Genomic DNA, 23395 nt, shown 5'->3' on the forward strand with positions numbered 1-23395 from the left:
GTAATTTCTCTTATTCTGAATTCTTTCAACCATTTCAACCCCACTTAACATTATAATTCCCATTGTGGGTCTTACCCTGGATATTTATTTTCCACATCACTCCCCTAAGCTCTGTGTCTGAATCATAGGCTGCATCACAAAGCCATGGAGTATGGATGACTGGAAAACCATTCATCTACAGTGTGATAAAATCCAGCGCCAATGGGAGTGGGAGTAAGTGAAGCCAACACTATCACATTTTTCATATTTCATCCAACAGTGGCCTTCTACGCTGATACATGCCATATCTCAATTAATAGGTCAAGTGTGCCTCTCCACAAAAGACACCTCCTTTTCCCCACTTTTCTGCTACTCATATCTTCCTGTGCAGTTTTTAAGATTATTGTTACAATATGTGGCATTGGTGTGTATAGAGATGAATAAGACTTGCATCTGTTCTATTTTGAGAATGTTGAGTGTATCCTCTTTTATGTTCTGGAGAACCTAATGGTTTTTAATTGTATTGGTGACAGACGGGCAGCAAAGAGTAAAGGATTGAAAAAAAAGCTGAAATATAAATCATATAAAATAAATTCCAGGAAATGTGATTATTTAATAGCTTACCACTTGACTGTATAATTGATGCTGCACTGTGCTTGAAATTGTTTAATGTAAGTGAAAATCTTTCTTCCCTTTTATAGTAATGATTCAGAATGCTGTAAATGTGCTGATTACGTTAGCCAAACTCAAGGAGTATTTTGTTTTCCAAAAACTAACATTACAGGATGCAAAGACACAGGCAGAAAGAAAGAAAAAAAACGCAGAGGGAAGACAAATACTGTGACAAGCACTGACTAGAACAAGAATAACTTTAGTCCCAAGGTGCGCTCCATTTTGTTTGGTGTGGCGTTGGGGTAGGGTGGAGGTGCCCTGGCCACCAGGAAAATAAAATACATTTACAATAAACTCTTAACGTTAAAATGAGTAAAGAAGTCAAAGGGCATATAACTTTTAATGAGAAACTATAAAACAATGTGGAAAAAGATTAAGAGACCAAAAACATTGCCCAGATGAGAGAAGGTAATCGCTACAAAAGGTCAAATTGCAATTAACGTTTTTGGAGTTTTTTTTTTTTAAATATGTCAATACAAAGGATAATTGAGATACAACGTCACCTCACTAAACATTAATTCCATTAATTATTTTTATTATTAATCATGATATGTTTGTATTTTTTTCTTCTCAAAATGAGGCAAAATTACCTAACCACAAGACCTGTTAGAGTCTCAAAGGTATAGTTGGCTTTATTCCCCCAGAACTCTTTTCTGACATGAATAACCTTAGAGTCACATTGTAATGACTTTTTTTTAAGATTGCTTCAAGGATCTTGCAGAGCATGTGAGAAAAGCAACTTAGTATAGAAATAGTCCCTCTTTTTCCATAATATCTTCCTTTGAGGACAATAATGACATCTCTGAAGTTGGATTGACACCTTATCAAAGAAGGCAATTTGCACCACTTTTAGAGCTTCTTAAGGCATGGAAAAAAAAACCTGCAGCGATGAAAAGGACAAGTAACACAAGGGTGTCAAAAATATTGGATTCACTTGTTAGGCACACTCCAAAATGATACACCTTGTGGCGAGTACAAGAGGATGAACATGTTTTAAAAGCTGTGCTACTTTAACCCAGACAGTGGGTCGTGATTGCAGCATGCTGTGCAAAAAGAGCCCCTTAATCAACATCAAGGACACCGAATGCATGAAAAGAGAGACATAGCCTCCCATCATTGGTAGGAGAAAAGGTGAACAAGAACAAAACAATATTAATCAGTATTATAGCTGTTTCGCAAGATGCAAATGACTATTGTGGTAGTGTGCAGTTACTGATTATTGGGTGGTGTACTTTTGGAAGTGATTGCATTTCAGCCTGAAATTTTCAGGCCATTTTATTTGGTAAGCATATCTGAGCTGCATGGGCAGACCATACCTTGATATCTCATTCATCCCAGTCATTTTTGTCCAAACAAGATAAAGGGCCCTATTTTCATGCCAGCCTAACTCTTATGTGCACATTGAGTCAACTTTCTTTTGGTATTATGCTAGACATTACTGTGGTGGAATAGGACGTAATGGGGCGTTTGCGCCTTTCTGCTCTATTGTAGGATGGACGTAAACCTTTTCCAGCTAATCCTCGAAGCATCCCTATTTGCATAAAGTTCAAGGTGGGGCTGGCGCTAATCAGAGTATGGCAGGCCTGACATTGCAAAACAAAATAAATAAATAAAAGTTGTGTTCCACCACCTGGGCTTCAAAATATACCTCCATTTAGTACAGATGAGTTCAACATGGCTCCAAAGTTGGGAAACTAGATTTCCGCTGAGTGTACCATTTCTTCTTTATCACATTCTTTATTCAACATAACACTGATCCATGACAATTTTAAGCAAATATTCCTAATGGGGGAAAGTCCTTTATGTCATCTCACAGATGTACTGTGTATTCTCAGAACTGGCACAGAGGTCAAGTCGCCCACATGAGGATGAACGAAATTGAAGATATTATGTCAAGCAATGGGGGATAAGACATACTAATCCTAAACCAGTGCTGAGATTCAATATATTGTCAAGACTCCCAGTTAATTATGCCCACAGCGAAACACTGATTCACTTTAAATCCCCCAGCAATCGCTGACCCCCAAGTAAAAGATATTAGTTGGCAAGTCTGTACGCACAGCCTAACTCTGTCAAGAACTATTTGATAAGAACCTCTTTGTGTTTTGCCTGCCTTTCTCTCCTAAAGAGGTATTTGTCTTTAGGGGGCTCAAAAATAAAGAATCCCTTTATGCACATGTAATTAATCACTCTGGGAGACGGTTGTGTGTAGTTATTCAGGTTACCACAGGCATTCACAAACCCCCTTCATTTGACATCAAAATGAGGCTCTTAGGCAATTATAAAAGTGTGTCTTCTGTGGCTTATTATGCTGAATCTTTCTGTTATAAAAACTATTACGTGTAGGAGAAGATACAACAATTAGGCTGGTCATGGTCTGATAGTAAGAAATTAACAGCTATCTTTTTAGCATGACAAAAACAATAGATAAATACTCCACAACTCTTCTAACATGAGCAAGACAGTAAAAGGCTCTTGTCTCTGTGTTCTTCCCTAGCCTCTCACAGGCAGTTATGTCTGTCTCCTTTGCTGATAAGAGTTCAGCATCAGTTCACCAAAAGATTAAAATGGCACCAAGAACAGACCCCTTGGATTGGTTTTAGGCATTCTGAATTAGCACTATTTAAAGGAGTGCCACAGTTGAACACTCATCAGGCAAAAAAGTTGGTAATTGTGCAGCATCAGCAGGTATTCTTAAAGATTAAAGTATTCTTCATGAAGCGAGTAGAAAGAAAGTGTGTGTGTGAGAGAGAGAGAGACAGAGAGAGAGAGAGAGAGAGAGAGAGAGACAGAGACCGAGAGAGAGAGACAGAGAGAGAGAGAGAGTGAGGGAGAGGGAGAGGGAGAGGGAGAGGGAGAGGGAGAGGGAGAGGGAGAGAGAGAGAGAGAGAGAGAGAGAGAGAGAGAGAGAGAGAGAGAGAGAGACAGACAGAGACATAGACAGAGACGGAGACGGAGACCGAGAGAGTAAGGGAGTCAACTTCTGTCTTGCATGTAATATTAATATTTATCAACACTATATGTGGAATCAGGCAGCTCCATTGTGGTAAACGCTTCTGCCTTAAGTCAAACTTTCGGCGAGTGCTCCACCTTATACGCACCTACCACACCTAATTCAGTTAATCAGTAACGCCTGCAGAAGCATATATGAAAAATGAAGGTCATTGGACACCGAAGACCAGAAATGAAGACCCTAACCCTGACCCAGATACTGAACAGGAAAGGCAGTGGGAAATGGAAAGGTGGATTTGGAGTAGATTAAGTGAATAATACAGTCTGTTATGTATGATAGATATGATTTCATAAATGCTGCCAAGTTTCGATAGTCAACTAAAAAGAAACATCCAGAGAGATGCAAATCCTCAGATCTGAATTAAAGCCTTGATCAACGTAGAACACTCCAGTCTTTCTGATGCTTGCACTGACAATTAAGTCTCTTCGCACAACATTGAAGTCTGGCAGAGAACACGTGGGCCACCCTGTGAGAGGCAGCATAGTCCCCTGGGGCATCGAGACTGCTGAGATGTTGTGATAACAGCCATAGATACACATAGGCAGATTATTATGGAAATGTAGCCATCATGCTGAACGTGGCAAAGTGGGGCAAATGGCAAAAAGACTTCATTAATTTGCTGGCTTCTCAACTCACTTCAATGAAGTTCTAGTGTTCTAAACCTCAATCACATATGTATCAAAGAGCATCACAGTAACCGTACCAAACTCTAAAAAAGGTCACACCAACTGAGCATCCAACAAATAATGTACATTAAGAAAAGAAACATATCTAATAATATAATTCAACAAAACACATATAAATTCAATATTAAATTCAGCATCACAGACCCGTAAATCATCGATGTTCCACACCACTCCCAATTTAGCGGAGTAAAAACTCCCAATTATACACCCGTTAAAGTTATACACATTTTAAACAACAAGAGTTAGGTGCATGAGAGACCATTAATAATATGTAGCGCCACTGTCAAGTCACCAACCGGTCTATGAGCAACTAGTACCAAATAAAGCCAAGCTTGCGCCGTTCCACTGATATTCCTGCACCGTTCTGCGCCTTACTCTGGGTAGGGCACGGCAAAAATTAAGTGGAGTGTGTAAGCGCCTTCATTCTTAACACACTTCACACCACAAGGTAAACCTTTCAAAATCTTCTTTTAACTCTTTGCTGTCTATGGTCACAATGGGAGTATCAGGCTTAAAATCAGTCTGATTATCTTATAGTATGTACCGTACTTTGCATGATTTGATGTGCCAAAATCTGAAAAGGTGCTTAGTCAGAAGTGACTTTTTATGTTGGCCTAGCAGCTTTACACAGAATATGAAACTGCTTTTAAGATGTACTGTACAATTTATCAGGTTTTTTTTTGTACTCAAATCTTCACATCAAGTTTTAGTGATTAGCACCAGCAACGCTGTAGCAACTATGTTCTGCTGACTGTGCAGCTTATTTCCCCATTAAAAGTCCGGGACAGCAAGTCAGTCTTGCTTTTCCTCTCTTCTATAATAGGGAAAAAGCGGTTTCATTGATAAGAATGGATCTCATCTTGTGTTGCAGCTTTGATTAACTCTCACTTTGTCATCAAGCCATTTCCAAGGTCTAGGCTTGCAGACCCAATCAATATATGTCATCAGGGTGGCGCCATCAGCTTTAGCAGCTTATGCAAGATGAGAAGGATGCGGTGAAGTGAGGACTGGATCAAAAGCAATGTAGGAAACAATCCAAGTGGCTAAAGGTGAAAAGTGCATATTGTTAGAACATGCATGAGAGATCACCCAAGAATGGCAGGGAGTCCTAATGGGTGCAAGAAAGAGAACGAGATGAAGGTGCTCCAATTTATTTTGTGGCGTATTGAGTGCGAGAAAGGTCAAAGTCATCGCTGCATAAGGAGTTCATTCAATGCAGAGCTGATGTTATTTCAAAAGCTCCCGCCCACTAAATGCAAATTATTTAACAAGTGAGCAAGGAGAGGTTGGAAAAAGGTATTTAAGGTCATTCATAAAAGATTATTTCTGAGATTCATCATGTCTTCGTAATAATATAAACATATTCTCTTGTTCAGACAATACAAATTTAAGTTACCTGCTGACAGTTTCGACTGATACTTCAGTCTTCTTCATAAGTCTGCCCAAATCTGCTCAACACCTCTCAACGTGGTCAATGCCAGAGTCGAAGTGAGTTTAACCCATATCAAGGAGACTGCCACCAGAGCCCGAGCTCGCTGTTTGGGGAAGCCAGTCCAACTATATCTTGTTGAAAAGTAACATTTATTGTCCCAGCATCTGTAGCCTGCGATCGGACCTCCAACTCTCCAGACCCACTTGGCCTCTCCCACTGGTGGCGATGCCCATGAGATGTTCCCTTTTTAGGCTGTGCCCAACCAAGTACCATGTTAACAGACCTGGCCAGCAGGCGCTTGCCATCAAGGCCTGGCTACAGATGAGGGCCCTGGTGACCCACAGAAAATGTTGTCCAATAATTCCATTCATCAAAGAGGGAATCTGAGCAGTGCTTTGTCTGGCTCCTCCCCAAGGATTTGCTTACCATGTGTGACCCTGCTCCGAGGATCAGCGACCCATACAAACCCCCCACCTCAATAAGGTGACAAGTAGACAAGTTATCAGCTATGTCTCTATTTCATTTTCTATCCATATCCAGAACTGAATGGTTTCTTCCTTTATGCCTTTAAAAGTGACACAGAGGATGAAGATTTCATTTTGTGATTTGGAGTGACACGGATGGTAGGTAAACTTGTTAGCATGTTATTTATGCTATACTAACTCTATTAACTCTAAATATGTTATGTTAACATACATACCAGGCACGTTCTCAGTTCATTGTTTGTATCGTGTAATGTTAGCATACCGTACAATTATTCAGCCTGTTGTTGCCTTTATTCTGTTTTTATTTTAAATTGCCTTTCAAGATGACATGTCTGTTCTTCTTGTTGGATTTTATCAAATACATTTCCCCAAAAAATGCGACTTATGCTCCAGGCCGACTGATATGTGTCTTTTCTTTCTTTATGATGCATTTTATGGCTGGTGCGACTTGTACTCCGGAGCGACTTGTGGTCCTGAAAATACGGTAAGCACTCAGATATACAATAATAATGTATATCGGGAAGTTAAACAAAATACATAGAGGTTAATGCACAAAATAAATTCACTTCTCAGGACTCCTCTATACAACTGTAGGCCTCATCTCAAGCCTACCTGCTATAACAGAAGCAGGGTGCATGCTGTGGTGATACGCAATAACTATACAAAAAAAAAAAAAGACAATTTCTGTAAAACAAATCCTTAATAACCACGTTCTCATCATTACTATGAGACTACAAAGTGACACAATTGGCGAAACTGTTTTACCAACGCGTGAAAATGTAATCTAAAACATCTTTCCAAACTACATTTATTAATGATATTTTTGCACTTTATCTGCAATTTGGCATTTTTCCAAATGAGATGCACTTCACCATAGAGAGTGTGAATAAAGACATGCCAAGGACAATCCCCCTATTTCATAATGCACCCCTCTGGGTGAAGTTGCTAAAGGTTAGCCCTGCAGATATCAAAATGCCATCGACAGCAACTTATTTTTTAGTGAATGCCAGAGGAAGATTTTTAATTATTGATTGAAATGTAACTGCCTTAAGATCTGAGATTGAATACAATACAATGCAAAAATATTTGCCTTGAGCAATTAAAAAGAAAACCACAAACACATTTTCGTATAGGTCTACACACAAAACTGAGAAAAGTAATGACAAAGCAAAGAGTTATGAACACAAAAAAAGTTACTGTTGGACCTCTAAAACTGAACAATGGAACAATCAAACATCTTTGCCAAAGTAAGGCAGGGACATTTAGTACATGGAGCATACTGCTGGATTCAAACTGCTGGTGTTGATTATCATACATATGATATGGCTGGGGCGGCACGTTGGTGCACTGGTTAGCACGTCCACCTCACAGTTAGGGTGCAGGTTTGATTCCACCTTCGGCCCTCCCTGTGTGGAGTTTTCATGCTCTTGCCTTGCCCGTGTGGGTTTTCTCCGGGCACTCCGGTGTCCTCCCACATCCCAAAAACATGCTTAGTAGGCCAATTGAGCACTCCAAATTGCCCCTAAGTGTGAGTGCGAGTGCAAATGGTTGTTCGTCTATGTGTGCCCTGTGATTGGTTGGCAACTGGTTCAGGGTGTCCCCCGCCTACTTGCCCAATGACTGCTCTCCAGCACGCCCACGACCCCCATGGGGACAAGCGGTTTTTGCATTGTATTTTAGTAGATGGCAATCTTTTACGTCTTATTACATAACATTAGATTTTTGAACCTTCAACATATTGTCCCTGTCATCTGACTAAAAACCAACTGTTTGCTTTTCCATCCATCCATTTTCTGGACCGCTTTATCCTCACGACTGTCGCAGGCGTGCTGGAGAATATTCCAGCAGTCTTTAGGTGGTAAGCGAGGTACACCCCAAACTGGTTGCTAGCCAATTACACATGCACAAACAACCACTCACACTTACGGACAATTTGAGTGGTCAATCGTCCTACCAAGCATGTCTTTCAAATGTGGGAGGAACCCAGCAATGGGAGAACATGCAAACGCCACACAGGAAGGCCGGAGCCGGAATCGAACCCTGTACCTCTGAACTGTGAGGCGATGTGCTAACCAGTGCTCCACCATGCTCCACTCATGGCAGATATTGACAGAGGGACCTTAATTTGATCCAAACAAATATTGTGTGAGCTGGCTTCATATTCTCGAAAGGGTTGTGTTTGTGGTGCAATTAAAGCTTCCTTGTCTGTCAAGAAGGAGACAAAGTCCAAGGTCTCCTGACATACGTTCACCTTCTTACTCTGAGTAGCCCCTAAGGCATTGCAGTTTAGCAGTTTTATACCTCCCTGTTCCGTGCCTCAACTAGCCTCTAAATAGAAGTAAACAATAGCTGACTGTGGAAATAGTCACCTTCTCTTTGACTTGTTGATAATCACAAGAAAGCTCATGACTTCACTGCATGAATGCAGATTGCAGGTACCGGCAGTGTTAAAAAGGTGGCTTGAATAAGTGGCCTGTCACTCGTTGATAATAGGCATTATCTTTGCTGATCGTCAGTGAATCAGGCTTGCTGTGTTTCTAAGTTGTGGCTCAGTGTTTTACCATGTGTACCCACAACATCATTTTCTGTGCCTTGTTTTCTTCTCTTGGGACATACAAGTTTTCACTTCCTTTGTTTTATCCACAAATTCAATCAGTTGTATTTAAAATAATAATAATAATAATATAAAAACAACAATGCCCCATCATCTTGCTCTTATTCATCCTGTTCATCGTGAGTCTTGCTCCTACTCATCATGCTCATAGTGAATGTGGAAGTTTATTCCATGTGATTTTGGTCAAGAGACAGGGTACACGTTGGACTGACTGCAAGTAAAACACAAATTCTCTGCCACTGCCCCCTCTCTTTCCCCCTCCTATTGAAAACATAAAATATCACTGGTGCACTACTTTTAGTCCAGTGTTTCCCAAACAAGAGATGTCCAACTGTGCTGTGGGAAATTGATTTTGATTTTGATGTGATTTGCACTTCATCCTGGAACACCTCCAGGGTGTGGGGACCTATGCCTCTTTGTGGACTTCAAGTTTGCACTCAATAATTTTATGTCTGCATATCTTTTGCCGTCAGTCAGTCCATTTACAACTTTCAGTCACCTTTTTCTGTTTATGTAAATTACATGGCAAATCGTTTTAAAGAAAGTAATGCTAAGAATATTGTACCTGAAAAGAAAGGTAGCAGAGTACTGAAAAACAATTTGGTTCAGCTGAGCAGCATTTTCTATTTTATTTTTTTTATTGCCTCTTGAGCTGCATAAAGTACCCTAGCTTTGGAAACATTTAATTATTGTTCCATTAAAGACTGGTTCACTAAAAGCACTTAATGATTTCAGGCCTGTAGCTGTGTCTTTTTTCATGATGAAAACTTTTAAGAATATCATTAAAACTGCAAGTTTATTATTCCATATTTAATACCACCTTGAGCCACTGCAGTTGACATAGAGAGCTGACAGGGGTGTAGAGGAGCCAGTGGTCACATACCGGCGTTTAGATGATAACAAACATTTACCTTTCAAAGTCTGGAGGAGAAGTGTCAGCAACAAAAATATAATTATATTTAATGGAAAAAAAATCTATAGACTTACTAGTCACATTTGCGCGAGTGAATGAAAAATATACTCACTTTTTTTTTTCGGGTAAAATAAAACCATAAAACGACAAAAAACAATGATATTACAGTACAGCAAAAGCTTGGAGCATAGCCTTATGGGTCCATCTGCGGCGCTTGACAGTCGTACATTTAAAAGCCAAAATAATATCTTGATGTGAATCCAACATGACAAAATAGCAATATTTAAACACAAAACATGCTCATGGTAAAAGAGCTAACGTCCCAGAAATGATGTCCCAAAAGCGAATCAAAGTGAACGAAAGGATAGCTATTGTTCACACATACAGTGGCTCTCTTTTTACATGGTTATTATTGCTTGAATGCAACTCTTCAGCATGAACCCCCATCATTTTGTGGTCTCACGGGTGTAGCTTTCCGGAAGTGAACTGCACATGACCGCAGTCGGGGATCACAACGGCAACTAATGCCAACAAATGGCATGTGACCAAAACACAAACTGTACAGTATTTTGTTTACAAATGTTGTGTGAGTTGGGTTGAATTCCGAAGCTTTGTTCGAGATCAGAGGCAAAGATCTTCCGACATTTTGCTTCAAACATAGTATGTCGATTACTGAGGCGGTCGAGTTTCGGGGTTTTCTGTGTTACCATACACGCCGTTGTTGGTAAAATTGTCATAATTTGAATACCTATCAACTGTTTAGATAACCACTTTATGTTCTTTTTCTAAATTCAAATCTGATTATCTGAGGATTTTCTGAGTAGGATAAATCATAAGCAAAATGCACAGGCTTCATACAATGACAGCTCCCTTCTCAGATTAGTTGCCACGTTTCCCTTTTATCTCCTTGCAATGAAAAACAAAGTAGAAAGAAACAACAGTCTTACTTGTTATTCAACGCAAGTGAGGGTCACCCACTTTTCTTGGAGTCTTTGTCACAAACAATCTTGTGGATATGGCTGCTCACAAATGTGCACTGATGCACAATGTCAGGGACAATCGGTTTGACCAGGCACAGGACCAAGGGCTGTGTAAGAACTGTAATTTCATCCTATTGCCTCGACAGGTCACCGTATGTATGACCTACAGTGAGTGTTTGTGTGCGCATGTGCAAAATACCGAGATGTGAACCCACTGGCAAGTAACCATGGAAGGTTTTATGGAGCGGTAAAATACCACTAGTTTCTGAAAGCAAAGCCGAAAGCAACACATTGGTACGTTAACATTATGGGCTCATGACCCCCATTACATTTCGTCTGCTCTCCATCTTCTCATAGTGAACTAAAAGACAAAACTCAGCTTAGACAAAACACTTTGATATGACAGAATATTGACAATGCAGTTTCAACAACATTCATCTTGGTCAAATGTGCACATTCATGATTTTTATGGTTGCTGTTTGTTTGCTCAATTTGGAATCATTTTAATAGAATAAGATAAAAGTGCCTGGTCTGTCATTTTCCTACAGTGGTTTTCTCTTGAAGGGGTGCAATCATTTTCCTTTATGCGTTTTTTTGATGGATGTGATGGGTCCAGTTGTCCTCAACAAAATTTCAGAAATGTTTTTCATGCATTTGTGGACACATTCAAATCCCATTTACAGTCTGTATTTCCAAAGCAAGGGGATAAAGCGCTTTGAGTACTAAATGTAGAAAAAGCGCTATACAAGTACAACCCATTTACTATATGTGCTTCATTGCGACTTCATTGAAATGGTGTTTATTTGACTTTTTTTAAATTATGTGTCGTTTGCATACCAATAGGACTCCTCTGCGTTGTATTAAAAGCTGTTTTGCACGAGAATTTAATGTGGGAGGGTTTTTTTTATATATTGGCTAGTACATTGGCACCATTCATCACAATTTCATTTCATGCACTGTTAACACATGACTTGCCGAAATGGGAAACAGGATGATGCACTTTTGCTTATTTAGTCTTGCCCCGATTTCAACCAGGAATTTACATCACCTAGCTCCATAATGACACTTTAAGATGTTACTTTTGATTATCTTATCTGTCTGTATTGGGTGGGCAATACAGTTTCTTCTCTACATCACCGAACCCACAGCTATATGCACCTACGCGTGTATGTGTGCGTGTGTGTGTGTGTGTGTGTGCGTGTGTGTGTGTGTGTGCGTGTGTGTACTTGTTTTTATTAGTATGGGGGGTCCGAAGACAGGGAGCCCACCAACAAAGTGGGGCCCTGTGTCGTTGTGGGGTCCAAAATCATGGACCCCACTCGGGAAACCACTCTAAAACAGCTTGAAATGCTCTAACAACATGCCTCACGAATTTTTTTCACTTACCCCTCATGGTCGCAATGTTGAGAATTGTGTGTGTGAAGTGTGTGTGCTCAGTAGCGGCCCCCCGACCATGGCAAGTGGTATTGCAAGTATACACACTACCGGAAGTGTGTGTGATTCAACCAATCAGGGCACCTCGTGATCCGAGTGTTGATTAAGAAAATAAAATGCTATTTCCTGTAGATTTAAACCAGGTAATTATTATTTTAGTAACCATAGCAGCTAAAATAATACTGTAAACATAAAATTCCTGCATTACAATTGCAATTTATCTACGTTATTTAATATTCATTACACTTGCTTTATAAAAATACGCTCATTCTATTAGGCTTATTTTAAAAACTGTCTCGTGCATTTTTCATGTTCTAAACATAAAAATAAAGGTATAAATAAATAGTAATTTATTCTTTACCATCAGTTTACATATTAGTTAAATCAGCATCTCGTGCATTTTTCATGTTCTAAACATAAAAATAAAGGTATAAATAAATAGTAATTTATTCTTTACCATCAGTTTACATATTAGTTAAATCAGCAGGTATTGCATGTGTTAGCTTCATGCGGCTAAAACCACCAGCTTAACGTCACTTCGCCACGTGTGACGCCGCCAGACTGAGACTGCTCCGCGACGAAGACACGCTGCTCATAACGAAACACAACATACACGGTGAGTAAATCAACTGCATGTAAATACTAAGTACAAGAAACTGATGTAGAAATGCTTTTTGTCCAGACCCCGAGGGGTTTATATGCAATGATTATGGCTTCGGATTCGGTATATTGTCACTCGGATGGCGTAACGTTTTCCCCTCAGACAGTCCGGCTTTTTAACTTGTTATTCATCTTAGCTTGCAGTGGTTTTAAAAACAATGGTGTAAAAGAGAACGACAGAATGTATAATTGCTCCGTGTTATATTCAGGATGATTTCGATGTGCTAATGTTTCATAATTGCTAAGCCCAGAACCGGACTCTGGCCGTAATTGCCGAAACCACTTCAAAACTCGTCAAACACGTGTGTGCTCAGTGTTATGATATATCTGCATGTCTTCTGTATTTCTCGGTGGTTTTCTATCAGAATGCTTTCTTTAAATAACACAAGCATTCTGACGCAAATAAAACTATCCGGAAACTAGCTTATTGGCTAATTAGCTACCGCTAATCAGGATGCTACGTTCACTTTTCAAACACAAACATAATAAAAACGAGTTGGTAGCTCCTGAAAAGTATAACGAGTTATACTGGTAAAACTATTGAAATAACTTTTCTTTGGATGCAGCACCTGGTTGGAACTGTGACTAGTTAAAAGTAACAAAGCTCAGCTTCAAACCGACAAACATTTTCATTAATATATCAGTATTTTCTGAAAAATATTCTTTCTTTAATCACTCTTGTTCTGTTAGTTCTCAGGCCAGGCTTATTCCTTCAGTCTTTATACAGTGGATGATTACAAATCTTTTAAAATTAATATAGAGTGCTTGTTAAAGTTCTCTCTGCCATGTTTTGAATTATTTTTTAGAGCCAGAAATGTCCAAAAGGAAAGCAAGAAAAAAGCCTGCTGATGAAGCAGCCTTTTACATTTAATCCTCAAAGGACAAACCTGGACTAGTGGAAAGATTTATTGATGATCAAAAAGGTAATAAACTCATTTTTAGACCATTTATCCATTAAGTATATATTTATTTATTTTATAAAACAACACAAAAAACAATCAAATTCAGATTGGTTGTTGTATTTCTGTTTCTAAGCGAGAACTTAGTATTAAAATTGTAAGATAACACCACAATTATTTGGTTAAAGGTGTATCTTAAAGAAATATTTTCTCATAACCAATGGTTTTATATAAAATGTCCTTGCAGGAAGAGGCGTGTTTGCTACCCAGCACTTTGAACAAGGAGAGTTCATCTTATAATACAGGGGTCAACTTCTGTCAGCAGAAAAATGCCAAACAAGCAAGTACTCTGAAAAGGAGAGTACATTTCTCTTTGACTTTGAATGGCAGAATCATTACTGGTGGTATGTATATCCAAATATTTTCTATACAATAATTAGGAACTCTAGAAAGAGACTGGAATAAAATACCCTAAATTAGTGAGTCACTCAGAAGCAATATTTCAATAACACATCAGGATTGTGGCATTAACAATTTTTTTTATTTAGTGCTATGATGTTCAAAAAGACATTGTTTCCCTCTCAACTTTTCTTTTGAAATGTTGCAAGTTTTTATTTCTGTAAGCCAACTTTTATTTTACTAAAAAACTAGTTATATGATACAAAATGTTTGATTTCTGTTTTTTCTTTCCTAGTATTGATGCATCAACAGAGGATGGCTCTCTTGGAAGATTAGTGAATGACAACCACAAGTCTCCAAACTGCACCATGAAAAAAATAGTAAATGACGAGCCCCATTTGTGCCTTTTTGCCATCAAAAACATAGAAATGGGAACTGAAATCAATTACAACTATGGTGATTCTAAATGGCCATGGCGTGAAAAAGTAAGTCAGTAAGATCAAGTATGCAAGTTGGAATATTAATTTGTTATTAAAAAAAGGAAGATTTTTGTCTCTTTTATTTGAATTACTCTCAGTATGATGTTGGTAAGTTATTTGTGGTTTTGATTCCAGGTGACAGGCTCTCAGGCTCCTGTTGACGGTGCGCTGCCTGAACCAGCCAGAACTTGGCAGGACTCTGGCCCTGATGATAACATCAAACAAGATGCCAGCCAACAGGTAACATTCAGTTAGACTTTGTTGTAAGAAATAAACTTTGTAGACCTTTTCTTGTTCTCTTAGTTTACAGCTTTTAGTTGGAAAGCTGTTCTTTAGTCAGAAGGTACCTTAAACAGCATTCAGCCAACCATTGGATCACATGGTTTTAGTGGTTCTCCTCATAGAGCCCAAACGAACCAGTGGCACACACACCTATAGAAGGATTGTTGAAACATGCGCCCATGGGTGTCCAACCAAGCCAATCATTCACACACACATAACAGATTTCTGATGGCTACTTGTGGGGCCCTCCGTATGGATCTAAAGTTGTCTTGGTTATTCCAACCAAGCCAATCATTCACACACACACAATAACAGATTTCTGATGGCTACTTGTGGGGCTCTCCGTATGGATCGAAAGTTGTCTCATGTTTTTAGATCATATTTTGGTTATGGACATTATGGAGGCTGATTATATTACAGCTATAGTTCCACACATCCTCAACAGCAAAACGACTAAAGTGTCATGCTGAAGGATGCTCCACTACATCCATAAAGATGCTGTTATAGGACCTGATTAGACATCAGGTCTGACTGGAACACTTTAGTTAGAAAAGCTTGTTTGGTTTTGGGGACTAACTTCACATGATTTAACTATACAGGTCTTGAGTCTGTCATTTGTGGTGTCTGTATGATGTTGGTAAGTTATTTGTGGTTTTAATTCCAGGTGACAGGCTCTCAGGCTCCTGTTGACGGTGCTCTGCCTGAACCAGCCAGAACTTGGCAGGACTCTGACCCTGATGATAACATCAAACAAGATGCCAGCCAACAGGTAACATTCAGTTAGACTTTGTTGTAAGAAATCAACTTTGTAGACCTTTTCTTGTTCTCTTAGTTTACAGCTTTTAGTTGGAAAGCTGTTCTTTAGTCAGAAGGTACCTTAAACAGCATTCAGCCAACCATTGGATCACACGGTTTTAGTGATTCTCCTCATAGAGCCCAAACGAACCAGTGGCACACACACCTATAGAAGGATTGTTAAAACATGCGCCCATGGGTGTCCAACCAAGCCAATCATTCACACACACAACAGATTTCTGATGGCTACTTGTGGGGCCCTCCGTATGGATCTAAAGTTGTCTTGGTTATTCCAACCAAGCCAATCATTCACACACACACAATAACAGATTTCTGATGGCTACTTGTGGGGCCCTCCGTATGGATCGAAAGTTGTCTCATGTTTTTAGATCATATTTTGGTTATGGACATTATGGAGGCTGATTATATTACAGCTATAGTTCCACACGTCCTCAACAGCAAAACGGCTAAAGTGTCATGCTGAAGGATGCTCCACTACATCCATAAAGATGCTGTTATAGGACCTGATTAAACATCAGGTCTGACTGGAACACTTTAGTTAGAAAAGCTTGTTTGGTTTTGGGGACTAACTTCACATGATTTAACTATACAGGTCTTGAGTCTGTCATTTGTGGTGTCTGTATGATGTTGGTAAGTTATTTGTGGTTTTAATTCCAGGTGACAGGCTCTCAGGCTCCTGTTGACGGTGCGCTGCCTGAACCAGCCAGAACTTGGCAGGACTCTGACCCTGATGATAACATCAAACAAGATGCCAGCCAACAGGTAACATTCAGTTAGACTTTGTTGTAAGAAATAAACTTTGTAGACCTTTTCTTGTTCTCTTAGTTTACAGCTTTTAGTTGGAAAGCTGTTCTTTAGTCAGAAGGTACCTTAAACAGCATTCAGCCAACCATTGGATCACACGGTTTTAGTGGTTCTCCTCATAGAGCCCAAACGAACCAGTGGCACACACACCTATAGAAGGATTGTTGAAACATGCGCCCATGGGTGTCCAACCAAGCCAATCATTCACACACACATAACAGATTTCTGATGGCTACTTGTGGGGCCCTCCGTATGGATCTAAAGTTGTCTTGGTTATTCCAACCAAGCCAATCATTCACACACACACAATAACAGATTTCTGATGGCTACTTGTGGGGCCCTCCGTATGGATCAAAGGTTGCCTCATGTTTTTAGATCATATTTTGGTTATGGACATTATGGAGGCTGATTATATTACAGCTATAGTTCCACACATCCTCAACAGCTAAACGGCTAAAGTGTCATGCTGAAGGATGCTCCACTACATCCATAAAGATGCTGTTATAGGACCTGATTAGACATCAGGTCTGACTGGAACACTTTAGTTAGAAAAGCTTGTTTGGTTTTGGGGACTAACTTCACATGATTTAACTATACAGGTCTTGAGTCTGTCATTTGTGGTGTCTGTATGATGTTGGTAAGTTATTTGTGGTTTTAATTCCAGGTGACAGGCTCTCAGGCTCCCGTTGATGGTGCGCTGCCTGAACCAGCCAGAACTTGGCAGGACTCTGACCCTGATAATAACATCAAACAAGATGCCAGCCAACAGGTAACATTCAGTTAGACTTTGTTGTAAGAAATAAACTTTGTAGACCTTTTCTTGTTCTCTTAGTTTACAGCTTTTAGTTGGAAAGCTGTTCTTTAGTCAGAAGGTACCTTAAACAGCATTCAGCCAACCATTGGATCACACGGTTTTAGTGGTTCTCCTCATAGAGCCCAAACGAACCAGTGGCACACACACCTATAGATGGATATTTGAAACATGCGCCCATGGGTGTCCAACCAAGCCAATCATTCACACACACATAAAAGATTTCTGATGGCTACTTGTGGGGCCCTCCGCATGGATCGAAAGTTGTCTTGGTTATTCCAACCAAGCCAATCATTCACACACACATAATAACAGATTTCTGATGGCTACTTGTGGGGCCCTCCGTATGGATCTAAAGTTGTCTTGGTTATTCCAACCAAGCCAATCATTCACACACACATAATAACAGATTTCTGATAGCTACTTGTGGGGCCCTCCGTATGGATCGAAGGTTGTCTCATGTTTTTAGATCATATTTTGGTTATGGACATTATGGAGGCTGATTATATTACAGCTATAGTTCCACACATCCTCAACAGTTAAACGGCTAAAGTGTCATGCTCAAGGATGCTCCACTACATCCATAAAGATGCTGTTATAGGACCTGATTAGACATCCAGAACTGACTGGAACACTTTAGTTAGAAAAGCTTGTTTGGTTTTGGGGACTAACTTCACATGATTTAACTATACAGGTCTTGAGTCTGTCATTTGTGGTGTCTGTATGATGTTGGTAAGTTATTTGTGGTTTTAATTCCAGGTGACAGGCTCTCAGGCTCCTGTTGATGGTGCGCTGCCTGAATCAGCCAGAACTTGGCAGGACTCTGACCCTGATGATAACATCAAACAAGATGCCAGCCAACAGGTAACATTCAGTTAGACTTTGTTGTAAGAAATAAACTTTGTAGACCTTTTCTTGTTCTCTTAGTTTACAGCTTTTAGTTGGAAAGCTGTTCTTTAGTCAGAAGGTACCTTAAACAGCATTCAGCCAACCATTGGATCACACGGTTTTAGTGGTTCTCCTCATAGAGCCCAAACGAACCAGTGGCACACACACCTATAGATGGATATTTGAAACATGCGCCCATGGGTGTCCAACCAAGCCAATCATTCACACACACATAAAAGATTTCTGATGGCTACTTGTGGGGCCCTCCGCATGGATCGAAAGTTGTCTTGGTTATTCCAACCAAGCCAATCATTCACACACACATAATAACAGATTTCTGATGGCTACTTGTGGGGCCCTCCGTATGGATCTAAAGTTGTCTTGGTTATTCCAACCAAGCCAATCATTCACACACACATAATAACAGATTTCTGATAGCTACTTGTGGGGCCCTCCGTATGGATCGAAGGTTGTCTCATGTTTTTAGATCATATTTTGGTTATGGACATTATGGAGGCTGATTATATTACAGCTATAGTTCCACACATCCTCAACAGTTAAACGGCTAAAGTGTCATGCTCAAGGATGCTCCACTACATCCATAAAGATGCTGTTATAGGACCTGATTAGACATCCAGAACTGACTGGAACACTTTAGTTAGAAAAGCTTGTTTGGTTTTGGGGACTAACTTCACATGATTTAACTATACAGGTCTTGAGTCTGTCATTTGTGGTGTCTGTATGATGTTGGTAAGTTATTTGTGGTTTTAATTCCAGGTGACAGGCTCTCAGGCTCCTGTTGATGGTGCGCTGCCTGAATCAGCCAGAACTTGGCAGGACTCTGACCCTGATGATAACATCAAACAAGATGCCAGCCAACAGGTAACATTCAGTTAGACTTTGTTGTAAGAAATAAACTTTGTAGACCTTTTCTTGTTCTCTTAGTTTACAGCTTTTAGTTGGAAAGCTGTTCTTTAGTCAGAAGGTACCTTAAACAGCATTCAGCCAACCATTGGATCACACGGTTTTAGTGGTTCTCCTCATAGAGCCCAAACGAACCAGTGGCACACACACCTATAGATGGATTGTTGAAACATGCGCCCATGGGTGTCCAACCAAGCCAATCATTCACACACACATAACAGATTTGTGATGGCTACTTGTGGGGCCCTCCGTATGGATCTAAAGTTGTCTTGGTTATTCCAACCAAGCCAATCATTCACACTCACATAATAACAGATTTCTGATGGCTACTTGTGGGGCCCTCCGTATGGATCGAAGGTTGTCTCATGTTTTTAGATCATATTTTGGTTATGGACATTATGGAGGCTGATTATATTACAGCTATAGTTCCACACATCCTCAACAGCTAAACGGCTAAAGTGTCATGCTGAAGGATGCTCCACTACATCCATAAAGATGCTGTTATAGGACCTGATTAGACATCCAGAACTGACTGGAACACTTTAGTTAGAAAAGCTTGTTTGGTTTCGGGGACTAACTTCACATGATTTAACTATACAGGTCTTGAGTCTGTCATTTGTGGTGTCTGTATGATGTTGGTAAGTTATTTGTGGTTTTAATTCCAGGTGACAGGCTCTCAGGCTCCTGTTGATGGTGCGCTGCCTGAACCAGCCAGAACTTGGCAGGACTCTGACCCTGATGATAACATCAAACAAGATGCCAGCCAACGGGTAACATTCAGTGCGACTTTGTTGTAAGAAATAAACTTTGTAGACCTTTTCTTGTTCTCTTAGTTTACAGCTTTTAGTTGGAAAGCTGTTCTTTAGTCAGAAGGTACCTTAAACAGCATTCAGCCAACCATTGGATCACACGGTTTTAGTGGTTCTCCTCATAGAGCCCAAACGAACCAGTGGCACACACACCTATAGATGGATTGTTGAAACATGCGCCCATGGGTGTCCAACCAAGCCAATCATTCACACACACATAACAGATTTCTGATGGCTACTTGTGGGGCCCTCCGTATGGATCTAAGGTTGTCATGGTTATTCCAACCAAGCCAATCATTCACACACACATAACAGATTTCTGAAATATGGTTTCTTGTGGCTTCTTTGTTGTAAATTTTGGAGCCTTTTCCATGTTTTATATGTAAAATTTCCTGTGATATAAGGTTTTGGCATATTTCAGAGGATGTGTACAGCACCGGTCGTCTACCAGTTAAGATATTGGACAGAAATTTTAATTATTTTGAGCAAAGAAATTCTAGTCTTTATATTAATACAGCATATAAGAGTAGCTTGCAGAAACTAACAACACATTTCTTTTAATTCCCTCCATAGAGCTATCAATTATCAAAGGAGTTTCTCAAAGTGGACTACTCAGACAGTGATGATACTGACAATGATTCCCAAAAGGACTGCTCTGTACCTCTGCAAATCAATCTGCTCAAAACAAGAGTATATTAAATTTGACCAAGCATTCTTATACAGGTGCAGTTAATTTTTGTTTTAGAATATTGCTATACTGTGTTTTTTTTCTGTACTTAAAAATCATCATTTCAGATGGGCTGATCCCAGAAGTGATAGAAGTGACCTCTTGTACCTCCGCATCTCGTGGCCCAAGTAATGAAAAGTCTGCCAAAAAGGGAGGTGAGTTTAGAGTAATCCTTTTCAATATATAACTTTATCACAGTTGCTTTTAAATTGCCCAATTGTTACTACTGTATCAGTATCTAATTATCCTCACATATGCTGCTTACTAAGATTTAGATGACCCAAGCAAGATATATTAAACACCACTTGACTTTTTTTCTTAGACATGTAAGGTCTAAACTTTTGAATTTTGTCATAAAATGAAAATTGACCCATCCTTTCTCATGTGAGTTACAGGTCATTGCTAACCTTGATTATATGTAAGATGTTTGTTTACATCTATTTTTAAATAGAGGTAATGTATACATGACACATTTACCTCAAAAGAGAGAAAGAAAAATTGCTCTAGATTAACCTATTAGTGAATATGCAAATTCACACATTGTCACACCAAGGCAGATACCATTCTTATACAGCTTGCATTTAATTTTTTACACATTATATATTTCCAAATTTACTTTTATCATCTTTGTTTGTCCATGTGTAGCACGTTATCAAAGCAAATTCCCCATACATGTAAAACACTGTCTGAAAAAAGTTTTTCTCTGATTTTTATTTTTTATTTTCCCTGATTTTGCAACAACTTGTATCTGTTCTTAATGGTTTTGTCAGAGAAATGGTGCATCCCAATGTGCTGCCATGGTGGCGTTTGACTGCCTGTGCAACCTCTGTAGGGTCCAGGAATTGCTTCATCTACCAGCAGTGACATTCTGGTCAAATGCAAAACTGCTTAAAAGTAATCAAGAAAATGAGAGACCTCTTTCCCCCACCACCAAAACTGGGGGCATTCTAATGTTACCCTTTTGTGCATCTATTTTTAATTTTGTTAATATCAAAACAGCTGACACTGAAGACCACCTAGCAACTTAAATGACCGGATTAATATCTCAGATATTAACTGATTTACTTATGTCTATTGTAGGCTCATCACTGTTGACAAAGATAGTTGACGTTATAAAATATCTCATTTGAATTATATTGTCGGATAATTGTACATAAAGTGAATGTATTCTTTATGCAATTTTGTTCTAATTAAGTTGTAAACTAAAAAGTGCTCTTCCTATGCCCTTAGGTAACGGAAAAGTTGTGAAAAGAAGCTGGACCCCAGAGGAATGTGCTGCAGTAAATAAACATTCAAGGAAGTATATATTGACAAATCAGGTTCCTGGTAAGCTTGACTGCGAGAGATGCATTGCTGCAGAACCACAAGCACCGAGCTGTTAAGTACTTTGTCAAAAAGAGAATAACCACCATGAGGAGAAAATATGAGTGAAACAGCTTCCCTTAACAGAGATAGAAACACATGGCTGGTCCTGTTTCACCATTTGTTCACTATTTGTTTGTGATTTTTTTTATGCTCCACTTCTCCTGTTCGTAAATGTTAGATTAAATAAGTTCCTTTATTCATTGGCTACATTTGTAATGTGTCCATTTAAAATTTTGACTCGACAATTATTACTTGTAAATCCTGTGTACTTTATAGTTAGCTAAAATGCAGAATTTAAATATTTTAAAATGTACCAATATGACTGAACAAATTGAAGAATATTAAGACTGTGACCAAGGAAAATGGACCAGAATCTGAATAAAGACTTCAGAATGTATTTTAGAATGCACATTTCAATGTATATCTAGTATATTTAGCCAGATGAAAGTATTAATAACACTAACAAAATTTTTAGGTTTTCTCAAATGATTAAGTCCACACAAATGCATGTTTGGGTTAGATTAGGGTTGGGGTTGAACTTGATAGATCCTCTTTATAAAGGCAGACCTAACAAGTCTTAAATCTTAACAGCAAGCTCCATAACTGGCTAAAAAAATAATGTGTGTATAGGTAGACCTCTTAAGGTTGAAATATTAAAAGCGATCCCCATAACTGACTAAAAATCTCATGTGTGTAAAGGTGGACCCCGCAAAGCCGGAATGTTAGAAACAGGCCCCAGATATGACTGAAAAACTGACATGAAAAAAAAAGTTTCAAATTGTGTTTATTGAAAGTGATTTTTAGTAACAAGATTTTTTTTGGGAGTTGCCTGATTTTTTTCATAGTTCTTGGACCACTAGAAAGGGTGGACCCCAGAACTCGGTAAATTAAGTTGGGTCCTGCAGAGGGAGGTTAACAAGGATGTGTGTGTGTGTGTGTGTGTGTGTGTGTGTGTGTGTGTGTGTGTGTGTGTGTGCGTGCGTGTAAAAAACACTAAAAAGTAGAGCTCTTGTGTCTTGCATCACTTGTTGGTAGTCAGGCACAGAATACAGACGCAATTTTTTATTTCTGCCACAATGTAGTGATTTTTCCATGTGTATTTCAAGTAAATTTCATTTATTTTGGTGAAGGGGTTTGAGTGTCCGAATGATACTAGGAGCTAACTTGTCTGGGGCTTTTTGCCCCTGGAAGGATCACAAATGACAACGGTAAGGTAAGGGACCAGATCAAGGACGGTTCAAAGTCACGATGAATACTGCAACAGAATTTTGTGAATGTACACAAGTTCTCAGACAAATGCACAAATACAGCCTCTTCCCGAGGG

At 39.3% G+C, this 23395-nt stretch overlaps 2 long non-coding RNA genes across 5 annotated transcripts; both read left to right on the forward strand.

Moving 5' to 3' along the window:
• The first annotated feature begins 11983 nt into the window (after positions 1-11983).
• On the forward strand, positions 11984-17226 carry LOC125988755 (uncharacterized). Of its 2 annotated transcripts, XR_011086501.1 has the most exons (7): positions 11985-12824; positions 13675-13791; positions 14015-14171; positions 14462-14885; positions 15592-15696; positions 16401-16505; positions 17212-17226. It is a non-coding gene; the product is annotated as an uncharacterized lncRNA (long non-coding RNA). The 2 variants fall into 2 exon arrangements; XR_011086500.1 differs by having other exon boundaries at positions 11984-13791.
• Positions 17227-18789: 1563 nt separating this feature from the next.
• LOC137840076 (uncharacterized) lies at positions 18790-22468 on the forward strand. 3 transcript variants are annotated; one of them, XR_011086502.1, is made up of 4 exons: positions 18790-19128; positions 19836-19963; positions 20553-20861; positions 21937-22468. It is a non-coding gene; the product is annotated as an uncharacterized lncRNA (long non-coding RNA). The 3 variants fall into 3 exon arrangements; XR_011086503.1 differs by having other exon boundaries at positions 18791-19128; positions 19836-19940; XR_011086504.1 differs by lacking the exon at positions 19836-19963 and having other exon boundaries at positions 18999-19128.
• Positions 22469-23395: the final 927 nt, after the last annotated feature.

The sequence above is a fragment of the Syngnathus scovelli genome, chromosome 2 (assembly GCF_024217435.2).
Source record: "Syngnathus scovelli strain Florida chromosome 2, RoL_Ssco_1.2, whole genome shotgun sequence".
Taxonomy (NCBI): Eukaryota; Metazoa; Chordata; class Actinopteri; order Syngnathiformes; family Syngnathidae; genus Syngnathus; species Syngnathus scovelli.